Raw genomic sequence first — 13,485 nt, 5'->3', positions numbered from 1 at the left:
ATGAAAGGAATGAAGTATGATACATGCAACATGAATGAACCTTGAATATATTATGCCAAGTGAAAAGAAGCCAGTCACAAAAGACCACACATCACATAATTCCATTTCTATGTAATGTCCAGAATAGAGAAATCTCTGTAGACAGAAAGTAGTCAGTAATTGCTCAGGGCTGGGGCAAAGGGAGACAGGAGAGTGATGGCTAAATGGAATAGAACTTCTTTTTCAGGTGATGAAAGTGTCCTAAAATTGACTCTGGTGATGATTACTCATGTTGACAAATACAATGAAAATGATTAAGCTCACATATTTTACATATGTGAATCATATAGTAGTATGTGAATTATATCTTAACTATGAAAAATAAAAGAATAAAGTTTCTGGTTTTTTTGTTTTTTTTACAGTACAACGTCTGACACCTAATAGATGCCCAATAAATATTTATGGGAAAGATCAAAGAATGAATAAATTCACCATAATAGGCTCCTAGTATGTCCACATACTGGGCAGAAGGAGAAAATGTTTTTATAAGAGGAATAAAGTATCTCCCTTTGTTTTATTTATTCTACGATGTGTTAAATCACTCTAAACACCACTTACTGTTCTAGGCTTTATTTAACTAAGTCTTTTACATCTTTTGAGGCTCTTTCTGGAATACTGTTGTCACCTATTATGACTGGTATTTTCCACACTGCCTTAAAGCATGATCGTTGGTAGGTCGCTTTACTTTTCCTAGCTTGTTTCTAACAGAATTCTTGAAAGCTACCTTGAGAAGCTAACTAATGAGAACAGCAAGTGAAGCAGAAAAGGCTCTGGCTAGAAACTACAACAGGGCTACAAGATCACGAAATACAACAGGCGACTTTGTATCATTCAGCATTTTTGCCACCCTAGTTTTCAACTAGAAAGAAAGAAAATCTTTGACTTTTTCAGAAGGAATGAATTACCAATATCACTGTTGCTGTGTTTCCTTCTTATCCTTCTCCGTTAAGTTCTTTCAGTCCTACAAAATTAGAATAGAAAGGGGCCTTACAGATTCTTTAGATCAGTGCTTTTCCGACGTTAATGTGAACCACCTGAAGACTTTAAAATGTAGACTCAGATGTAGTCGTTCTGGAGAGAAATTCTAGATTTCAACAGTCTTCCATGTGATGTGGATGCTGCTGTTTTATGGACCATACTTTTAGTAGAAGAGTTTAAGTCCAACCTCTTTATATCACAAATGAATTAAGTGCTTAAAGGAAAGGAGACTTGTTCAAGGTCACAAAGCTTCTCAAAAGGAAGATCCAAGACCAAACAAAGTCTCTAAAGTCTTAACTTAGAGTTCTTTCCACTACATAGCATCTATCAGAAACCTGAAACACATTTCCCCTCCATCCCCTAATCATTAAGTCTTGAAGTGTCCTGAGATGATCATACTTAAGCAAAAATCCTCATATGAGTTTTTTATCTGCCCTACCAAACTCTTAAAAATATTAAACATGATAGAACAAAACAAAACCCTCTCGTGTTTATCAAGGGACAATATACTCCTCCTAAATGGCCACTCTGCCATCCCAGGATACAGTCAACCTCTTCTCTACTTCCTGCCATCAGTGTGTGGTTGGAGATACAGATACATTTTAACTTAGTCAACCCATACATATAGCAGATTTGAAGAAAGACTCATAAAAACTTTCAAGAGAAAAACTCCAAGAGTAGTCTGTGATTTATAACCCTAGCAATATGGATAAATAAGAAAGGGTTTTAGAACTTAGAGACTCAATAGAATATAATAGAAATAAGTATATGTTGGTATATGCATAGAGCATTTTTGACAGACTACACAATAAAGTTAGTAATGGTTAGATTTTATCACTAATAGTTAAGAGTGCATACTTGTGATTAGGAAAAAAACTGAGGGCCTTTTTCTTTTCATATTACATAATATCTTTTGATCTTTTTATTTCTGCCATATGCACATATCAGTTTAATGCTTAAAAATGTTTGAATGACATTAATACAAAGCAGTGTGGCAGACTATAAGCTCCAAAGATGGTCGCAGCATATTTTCAATTCCACACGTCCCTCCAGAACCCTGCAACTCCCTATCAAGAGTTGTCACCTATTTCCTCTCCCCTGGAACCTGGAAAGGTTTGTGACTTTTCCAGCCAATAGAGTAGAATGAAGTAATGCTGTACGACTTCTGGGACTGGGTTTCAAAAGGAATACAACTTCCACCTGGCTCCTTTTCTTTGGGTTGCTTACTCTGAGAAGACAACCCTTATGCTATGAAAAGGCCCACATTCACCTACACAAAAGGATCACACAGAGAAGCTCATGTCCAGTGTAATTGAATTTCCAGTCAACAACCTTTATCTACCACCATCTATGAGAGTAAACAAGCCTTCAGATGATTCCATCCCTCAGAATGAATCTTCTAGCTGGGGCCCCACACATCATGAAGAGACAAGCCATCCTCTATTCCCTGTCTAAATTCATGATTCAGAGAATCCATGAACATAATAAATGGGTTTTATATATCCTAAGTTTCAAGGTAATTGGTTACATAGCATTAAATAAATGAAACATATTTTATGCCTGGAAATAAGGTGCTGTCATAGCAAAACTACCTAAAAACCCGTAACTTTGGGATTTGTAGGTTAATAGAGACTAGAAAGACATTGAGGAGAGTGTTGGTGAAAACCTAACCTCAGCAAGTCTGTCAATGCAACTTTGATGGGCTTTAAGAAGATTCTAAGAGTGGAACTAAATAAATAAAAGTGTTACTGGAAACTAAAAGAAAGAATACACTTGTGATATACTGGCAGAAAGTTTAGAAACACTATTATCTGTGATAACATGGAAGCTAGAAAACGTATTGACTGGTCTAGATAATTGAGCCATAGAGATTTCCAGTTATTTATTGAAGGTGCCACATGTACTGTAGGCTGTTAGAGCATTCTATGTTAAATGTAAGAAAATAGAGAAATGCTAATAAAAAGAACGTAAGGGAGCCAGGACTTTCTGTGTTTGAAAATAACACTGTTTTTCATTCCCAGGTTTTCCAGATGGTAAAGTATGCTAAAATTAATAAATGGCTTTGGTGTAGAGATCAAGTCTTGGATTCTGTCTGGAAACCATGATCTATAGATAAAATCAAGGATATGACTTTAAAACCCTTTGTTGACTTAAGGTGGTGTCTCAAACATACAAAAGCCCATTCAAAGATCTTAAGGATATGTCTTAAAGATCCTCTTTATTTAAATGTGGGATTTCTAAAAATCTTAAGGGTTTTGTTCCCTTGCAGACTTACAATAAGTCTAAGGTAAGTAAGAACTTATTTCAATAATATTTGTGGTTGGTAGCTTTTATCTAGTGGAATTAACCTCAATAAATCAATAGAAAATCTATAACATTTACAAGATAAATATTATATTCCCTTATATTGTCTCATATACAAAGGAAAACACTGCCAGCTATTTCTTCAGGAAATGGAAGAATGCCTCAGAAAACACAGCTAAGAGCCTCTGAGAATCATTCTCAAGCAGTCGTCCTGAGAACCAGTCAAAGAACAGGCAAAAAAAAAAAAAATGCCTAGTTGGATTTCAAAATTCTTACGCACTGGTGATTGCTGCATGCCTTATGTCTTCTAATTTTTTAAATGAGACTGTCTTTAGTGGTTATCCTATGCCAGTTCTACTACGGTGTGTTGGGTGGATGTGGGGAAGACAATTGTTTCTATAAGTTTATAGGTTAAGAGAAACTGTACATAAGAAGCTATATTGAGATGCTGTATCTATGGAACATTTTTCATCCCTGTACTTGTTTTAGATTATGACATTCTAGACCCCAAACTTGAGCCTGATACTATAATGGGATGGGATTTTGATAGGCAAGTATAGATGGAGAGGTTAGTATATTTTACATGCATGCGGGAAGAATGTGAATTATTGTGGTCAAAGGGCTGATTGTGGCAGATTATATTTTTCAAAATTAGTTATAGCAATATTTCAAATCCCACATGCTCTTCTGTAATCCTGCTTGTTCCCATCAAATGACAGTCATTTCTCCTCCCCATGCACCTTGTCTCTCTTAGGGCTGCTCTGACCAACAAAGCACATTGACAGTGATGTTTTGTGACTTTTGAGGCTATGTTTTAAGCAAAAATCCAGCTTCTCTCTCCCTGGGCTCAGTACCTAGGTGATGGGTTGATCTGTGCAGCAAAACACCACAGCTCACTATGTAAAAAACCTGCAAACCCTGCACATGTACCCCTGAACTTAAAAGCTGAAGAAAAATCAAAAATTTTTTACAAAAGAGAGGCATCCAAACCAAAAAGAAAAAAAGGATACAGCTTCTACCTGCTCTTTTTATTTGAAATGTTTGCTCTGGATTGAGGAAGCAGCCCACACTAGTCCATGCAAAGAGGCCCACATGGAAAGAAACTTAGGCTGACAGCCAGCATCAACCACCAGATGTGTGAGTGAACAAACCTACAGACAACTTCAGCTCCCAGTCTTCAAGTCTTCCATTCAAGTCCCCAGACATCAAGAGGCTAAAGACAAACCATCCCTGAAGGGCGATGTTGGAATTTTTCACCCACAGAATTTGTGATCTTAACAAATGGTTGTTTTATAACACTCACTTTTCAACTATTTTATTAGTCAGCATTACATAACTTGAACAGGTAAGAAGAGTGGCTACCCACAGTATTTTCACTTTGCTTAGTGATAAGATGAATAAAACTATTTAAAAACGCTTTCACATCCAATAACATATATGATCTTTATGAAAAAGCAGGACAACATTTTTATGTCTGGATTTACTTTATCCAAGTCTGTGGTAAATATCAATGATCTAAAACCACAAGTAAGGAAAATTAAAGTGATTTGACCAAGGTTTTATACTATTAAACAACAGAGCTATGACACTGACCCAAATTTTCTGACTATCAAATTCAATCCTCACATGAAGTATTAGTACCATATTCGTGAATGTTCTTGAAGTCCAGATGTGCATTAGAAAGGCCACTTTAAAGGAAGAACAACCAAGTATCCCTAAATATTGACATTCTATTATTTACTTAAGTGTAAAAAAAAAATGCTTTGTTTATCCCTATGGCTCCCTAGAAAGTCACCATTCAACTTCCCGTGAATGACATCAGGAATATCAAAGAAAAGATGAACACATACATCAAACCAACTAGGGTGTCGGTTTACTGAGAGCATGATGTTTTGTCTATTTTGTTTAGCATTATACTCCCTGGGACTGAAACAGGGTCTGGCATTTGGTAAATGCCCAGCAACTTTGGCTTACGATTAAACCCAATACTTCAAAAGTGATCTTTTTTCCACATTCATTGTAAGGCTTTGGTCATATAAATTCAAAATAAATGAAAAGTAATGGAGTTTAGAATCATACACTTGAATATCTCAGAGACCTTCTGATTCATCTAATGAAGGGCCTTTGTGTTGCCAGCAGGGAAAATGAACACCTAAGACTGTGCATCCCCAGCCACAGGTCACATGGCATCTTGGTGTCACAGAACCACAAAGAGTCCTCCTATTTCAATGTCCTTTTTCTAAGTCTGGTAAATTCGTTATTTCCAAAGAACTGTGCAGAATTAAAAGACAGATTTAGAAAAACTATCATCAAAGAAGAATGGAATATCTTTGGCATGTCTCTAACATTTAAAAACACAAAGAATAGGTGGGATCTTCCATCACCATCTCCTCAACTACTGATTGAAACAGGAACCTTATATGGAGGCCTTTGGGGACACTGCTGATTTGTGTCTGGGTTTCTTGCTGCATACTGAGATTAAAGAAAGATAAAGTGGTCTTTCTTATCCTTGCAGTTACAGAGACAAGATTTCAATATAATCTTGCCTTTATTAATAGTTAAGATTAATATTAATCTGACCTTTTACTATTCATTCAGCTAACATTTACTGAATGATTACCAAGTACCATACATTAGGCTAAGGGCTTTCCCATCATTATCTTACATTCTTTATCAACAACGAGGGGGAAATAAATAGCATATCCATTTATAAATGAGAAAAGTAACACATGGAGGGTGGAAATAAGTTGTCCCAAATCAGACACCTCATTAATGGCAGAAACAGGATTTGAACCCAGGTACATCTGACTTTAAAGTTTGTTACATAGCTTGTAAAGAGAGTGGCTTTTGGTTTACCACTACAGTATAAGTCCTTTGACCCACTGAGAAACGCTGGGTTCTCCTTCTGTTGCGAGTAGGATTCTGCAGTCAAATGCTCTACCACTGAGCTATACACCCGCCTGAATAGAAGATTCTGTGAGGAGAGCCACATTTAATGTGAAGTCTATTTTAACTAATTAGAAGTGCTTCTACAAAGAATACTTATTCCTACTGGCCATTACTTCTCAGTTTCTCTCTTCCCTCCAGAATGTTTTCATCAGTGTTGCAATTTCCTTATTGACAATAGGGTCTCAGGCTTCATCATACCTCTTCCAGAACATCTTCTTGTATTTTCCCCTCCATTTGCTATTGTGAGGAACAGAGTGGGGAGAAAGTCAGCTGGACTTTATCTGGCCAGCTGGTCGGCAGAAGTCAGAGCCAAGATGTAGGTCCTGAGGAGGAAGGCCAAAAGCCTGCTACGTTCCATTTGTTTTCTTTCAAAGACCATTGCAATGGCTCTAGACAACTGTCTGGTAGGAGATATCAGAGGATATTTACTTTACACCTACTCACAGATGGCTTTACCAAGTTCCACAGCAGAAGTTCCCATTTTTCCCAAAGCTTTAGCTTATAACTAGAAAATTGCAGAAGTTATAGCTGAGAAGTTATTATTATTATTATTTAATATTTTTCTCTACTAATATTTGAAATATTTATTCTTAAATATTTTTATCAGCATGCTAGGGAATGTACAAAACACTTAACAGTAATACCTCACTTAATCCTCACATCAACCTTGTAAAGTAGGCATTGCTGCAACTCTTATTCTACATATATGTATGTAAGCTAAGCCTCAGAAGGGCCAAGTAACTTGCCTAGTGTGATGCAGTTAGTGAGAAATTGAGTTGATTTTAAAAATGCAAATAGTCTGACTCCATATCCTATATTTTTTAATCCCACTATGCTATAAAAACTAGTAGAGGTGATAACGATAGTGCTACCACTATCATTATGGTGATGGTGATAGATAGTGGTTGTGGTGATAGATAGTATTGTTATTAAAAACAACAGCAAAGCACAAACATTGTTCTTGCAGTGTGCCAGCTGATTTATACATACCATAACATTCAACCCTTATAATTCTTCTTGGGGCACATCAATATCTTTGTCTTGCCTCAAGAAACTGAGCTCCCATATGAACATACATGCAAAAATCCTCAAAAAATACTATCAAACCAAATTTGACAGCACATCAAAAAGATAATAGATCATAATCAAGTAGGATATATACCAGAGATGCAAGAATGGTTCCACAAATGCAGACCAGTAAGCGTAATGCATCACATTAACAGAATGAAGGACAAAAATCATATGACCATATGATCATGTCAACAGACAAAGAAAAAGAGTTTGATAAAATTAAACACCCTTTTATAATGAAAACTCTCCACAAACTAGATAGAAGGAACAGGATAACAAAGGCCATCTATGACAAACCCACAGCTAATGTCATACTGAATGAGGAAAAGTTGAAAGCCTTTCCTCTAAGAACTGAAACAAGACAAGAATGCCCACTTTCACCACTCCTATTCAACATGGTACTGAAAATCCTACCCAGAGCAGTCAGTCAAGAGAAAGAAATAAAAAGCATCCAAATTGGAAAAGCAGAAGTTAAATTGTCTCTGCTGATAATATGATCTCATATCTAGAAAAAACTAAAGACTCCACCAAAAACTTTTAGATTCGATAAATGAATTCAGCAAAGTTTGAGGAAACAAAATCAACATACAAAAATCAGAACCATTTCTATGCACCAGTAACAATCAAGCTGAGAACCAAATCAGGAAAGCAATCTCATTTATAAAAGCTACAGCAACAACAACAAAACCTAGGAATGTATTTAACCAACGAGGGGAACAAGGTCTACAAAGAAAACTATAAATCATTGGTGAAAGAATTTAAGATGACACAAAGAAATGGAAAAACATCTAATAATTAAGAATAGAAAGAATATTATTCAAATGGCCATACTCCCCAAAGCAATATATAGACTCAATGCAATTCCTATTCCTATTCAAGTATCAAAGTAATTCTTCACAGAATTAGAAAAAAAAAAAATCCTAAAATTCAGGCAAAATAAAAAACGAGCCTGAATAGCCAAAGTAATCCTTAGCAAAAAGTAACAAAGCTGTAGGCATCACATTGTCTGACTTCAAAATATATAACAAGGCTAGAGTATCAGAACAGCATGATATTGATATAAAAGTAGACCCATAGACCAATGGAACAGAATAAAGAACCCAGAAGTAAAGCCATATATTTACAGCCAACAGATCTTTGACAAAGCCTTCAAGAATTTACATTGGGAAAAGTATATCCTCTTCTATAAATAGTGCTGGAAAAATTGGATAGGCACATGCAGAATGAAACTAGATATCTATCTCCGACCATATTAAAAAATCAACTCAAAATGAACTAAAGACTTAAAAACAAAACCTGAAACTATTAAAAAAAAAAAAAAAAAGAAGAAGAAAATCGAGGGAAAACTTTTCTGGACATTGATCTAGGCAAAGAATTCATAATTAAGACCGCAAAAGAGCAAGCAATAAAAATAAGACAAATGGGACTTAATTAAACTAAGAAATCTGCACAGCAAAGAAAATAATGAAGTGAAGACACAAACTATTGAATGGGAGAAAATATTTGCAAACTACTGACAGGACTAGTATCCAGAATATAAAAAGAACTTATACAACTCAAAAAGATAATAAATAATCCCATTAAAAAGTAGGCAAATAGTTCTCAAAAGAAGACATACAAACAGCCAACAGATACATGAAAAAATGTTCAACATCATTACTCATTAGCGAAATGCAAATCAAAATTAAGATATCATCTTACCCTGGCCAAATAGCTATTACTGAAATAACAAAAAATAACAGATGTTGGCAAGGATGTGGAGAAGTGGCAACTTTTATACACTGTTGGTGAGAGTCTAAACTAGTACAACCACTGGAAAAACAGTAAGGAGATTTCTCAAAAAGCTTAGAATTACCATTTGATCTAGTAATCCCAGCACTGGGTATCTACCCAAGGGAAATCAATATATCAAAGGGATACCTGCATTTGCATGTATATTTCATCACTATTCACAATAGCAAAGATAAGGAATCAACCTGTGTCCATCAATGGATTAAAAAATGTTACATAAATAGCTATAGATATACACACACAATGGAATACTATTCAACCATAAAAGGAATAAAATCATGTCATTTGCAGCAAAGTAGATTGAAACTAGAAGACATTATCTTGAATGAAATAAGCCAGGCACGGGAAGACAAATATCATGTGTTCACATTTGTATGTGACAGCTGAAAACTTCAAACACTCTGAGTTGCAGAGTGAAAAAAATAGATACCAGAGGCAAGGAAGGGTTAGTAGGGGACAAGCAGGGAGGATGAAGAGAAGTGGGTTCAAGTGTACAAACATGCGGTAAGATAGAAGAAAGGGATTCAATGTTTGATAGCACAGTAGGATAACTATACTTAATTGAAATGCATTGTAACTGAGTGATGGACACTATGAATATCCTGGCATGATCGCTAGACATTATATAGATGTGACAAAATTTCTCATAGCCCCATTAATTTTTACAATTTACAAAAAATAAAAAATAAATGAGCTTTAGAGAGGCTAAATAGCTTACCCAGTGATACACAATTGGTGACAGCACCAGAATGAGGCCAGTTCTGTCTGGCCCCAGCACCTAAGCTCTTTTCAATTGTGACTACTACCATTTTATTTTAAAGCTGGGGAAACTGAGGCTCAGAGAGGGAAAGTACCGAGCCCATATTTCCAGAGTAAGTCAGTCTAGCAGTCTGGTAGTGAGAGTCCTCAAGACTGGATTACTAGCTCCGAGAGCAGTGGTCTTTTCTTAGTATCACCTGTGAGAAAATTCAGCAAGGCTTTGTTTTAGGCAATCAAGGGGTGTTCTGAGAAATAGTAAGGAACAGAATTGGCCTTGAAGACACAAAATAAGAAATGAGTCATTTATTACCTGATTCACTTTGGCCAAGACAATTTGTCTCAGGCCCCTCCCCTTTCAGTAGGAAGCTTACTATATGATTGGAAAGATTTTTGCCATTAGGGACTATTCAAGACAGTGTGTGGGCAAGAACTAAATTAGGCTATAAAAATATTAAGTGCTATCATTTGAGACTGAATACATTTCTATGGGTCAAAGTAATTTTTAAAAAGTGCTTTAATTGAAAATGTTGATTTAGGTTGGCTGTGAAATATATGAGAATAACAACTGTTTTTTTTAACTACATTGTTAATATGAACCCGGTCCTGAGATAAACAATGTATATGTATTATTTCAGTTTAGACTCACAAAACCCTATAAATTGACTATTATTGTTCTTCCTATTCTAGAGGTATGCAAAATGAGGCCCCGAGAAGTGCAGTAACTGTCAAAGTGAAAAAGTTGGCAGGTGACATAAGTTGAGATTCAAACTCAGAGAGTTAGACTCAATCACTATATTCTGCTGCCTCTGTGGGCAGGCTGAGAAGGAAATTGTGGGGATGGCTTCAGTGAAAGCGAGAGGCATCCAGACTTCAATCCTTCACAGAAACTGGCAGTACCTGCATTCAACCATACAGAATTTAGTATTTCCAAGAACCTAAAATGATATCCTGGCTGTGCCCTGTGCTTTCAGACAGGGGAAGCATCACCACCAGTATGCATTTCAGAGGGGTTAAAGGATACTCCCCAATGTCAAACATTAATTATTCACTTCCTTCTCCTAAGGCAGTTCCTTTTTCTCAATCCCTTGCCTTGAAGCACTGTTCACATTCATGAACATCCAGGTCTCAGATAACAACTCTCCTGTCTACCTTACATGTATCTGTTTCATAGACCACAGATTATACACATAGGTGCTGAGTTGTATTAAAGCTCTTTCACAGAGAGAAAACTCTATATAAATACCAGGCAGCTTATGAAAACCTAAAATCAAAGATCCTGGGCATCATTAAAAACAGCCAGATTGAAATTGAAATGCATGGACTTTGCTAATCAACAGAGCATTACAGCTAAAAGAAGAAGTGAAAGTAAGGTAATCCAAGACACTCATATTTGGGTATAAGCCCAACGAGTAAAAAGTAGAATGATTTGCACAAGGTGTCACAGATGGCAAAAGCAGAACCTAAGCTAGCACTCAGCTCACAGATTTGCAATCACTGTTCTTTCTTCTTCACCATGCTGCCCTCTCTCTCCATTTCTACCGCTCTGTTAGGTCCACCCACCGCTTATCATTTGCATCACTTCCCAGTTCTCTGAAGCCATGGCCCCAGAAATAATCACTTTTAAGCTATCTGTTTTTCATTAAAGCATTCTCCTTGCAGACCTTTTCACCCTCTGCTCAGTGGTTTACTCAAATGGAGGTCCTGCAATACTCTCGCTAACTACCAAGATGCTTATGTGGCTCTTTCACAGGTGTGGATGTAGCATCCTACTGAGCTGACCCTGATTGCACCACACAGAACAGGCCTCCTCTTTGACAGGAAGCCTGAGAGAATTCTGAAGCAGGACAACTGTCAGTGTGTTGGGAGGGAATAGCCTGCTGTGAGTTGAACAGCTTCTCAGTATAAAAGCCCATTTGATTTCACATAATGGAGGCTGGGAGGATTCAGAGTGAATAATGGTGGAAGTTCATTTACATTTTAAAAAAAACACAACATTTGCCTAGGAGCAATGTTTCATCCTAATAATCTAATTTGTAAAACACACCATTTCTTTTTCTTTTTAAAATCACTTTCCTTAAAGTCAATAACATATATTTCTGCTATCCAAATCCGCTACTCTCTATCTTCTGAGTATAAAATCAAGACTATGTCTTCAGTGAAAGGCTGATGTGGGCCATATAACCATTTCCACATGAGTTAATAGATTGAATGACTTGTGGTATTCTTTTTATTTAAAATGCAAAGAATTCTCACTGGGGAGAGATTCCCCAGCCGCATCTCCAGTCTCCCATTCCCTTGTAGGAGAAGAAAATAAAGAAGCATTACTTGGCAAGAAAGGCTTCACAGATGCTTCAATGATTCCCAAGGTAATTCCACAGAGAAAAATCCATTCCCTTCAGGCAGCCAGGGCCATATGAACGGAATGTGTTCCACCACAAAGAGCATTTGTCACCCAATGAAATTACATTTTTGAAACAGAATCACTTAAGGACAGTGAAAGAGTTATGACAGAGCCCTGGCAGGGAACAAGGTGATAAATTGTCTTAGCACCAGGCATCTCCAACAGGTGTTTGAAGAATTGTGGTATAATTGAGGTATGCCAGGGTCATTCAGTTGATAAAAAATAACAATTTAGTTAACAAAAAAAGTTATGATTTCTCCAATTTCTGTGATCACACCAAAGCACATACAGTCTACATAGAAATAGAAAAAACAACCCTAAAATTCATATGGAACCAGAAAAGACTCCAAATAGCAAAAGAAACCTTGAAGAAAAATAACAAAACTAAAAGCATCATACAACAAAAATATACTGCCAAGCTATAGTAACCTAAATATCATGGAAACGGACACACATAAAAATATCACGGAAACGGACATACATAAAAATCATGGAAACAGACATAGCATAAAAACAGACATACAGGTCGATGAAACAGAATACAGAACCCAGATATAAATTCATGCATCTAGGCTGGGTGAGGTGGCTCAATACCATAATCCCAGCACTTTGGGAGGCCAAGGTGGTTGGATCACCTGAGGTCAGAAGTTCAAGACAAGCCTGGCCAACATGGTGAAACCCTATCTCTACCAAAAATACAAAACTTAACTGGGCATGGTGGCGTGTGCCTGTAGTCCCAGCTACTTAGGAGACTGAGGCAGGAGAATCGCTTGAGGCCACAGTGAGCCAAGATCACACCACCACACTCCAACCTGGGCAACAGAGCAAGAATCCGTCACCAAAAAAGAAAAAAGAAGGAAAACTTCATGCATCTACAGCCAACTGATTTTCAACAAAAGTGTCAAGAACACATAATGGGGAAGGAACAATCTCTTCAATACATGGTGCTGGGAAAACTGAATATCTACATACAGAAAAATGAAACTTGACCCTGATCTCACAGTATATACAAAAATCAACTCAAAATGGATTAAGTATTTAAAGATGAGGCCTGAAACTATAAAACTACTAGAAGAAAACACAGGAGGGAAAGCTCCGTGACACTGATTTAGGCAATTATCTTTTAGGTGTGACTCAAAAGCACAGGCAATCAAAGTAAAAATGCACAAATGGGATTGCATCAAACTAAAAAG

This window comes from Aotus nancymaae, unplaced genomic scaffold, assembly GCF_030222135.1.
Source record: "Aotus nancymaae isolate 86718 unplaced genomic scaffold, 86718_ANA_hifiasm-v0.15.2.pri h1tg000064l_1, whole genome shotgun sequence".
NCBI lineage: Eukaryota > Metazoa > Chordata > Mammalia > Primates > Aotidae > Aotus > Aotus nancymaae.
Note: the sequence above shows the minus strand (reverse complement) of the source record.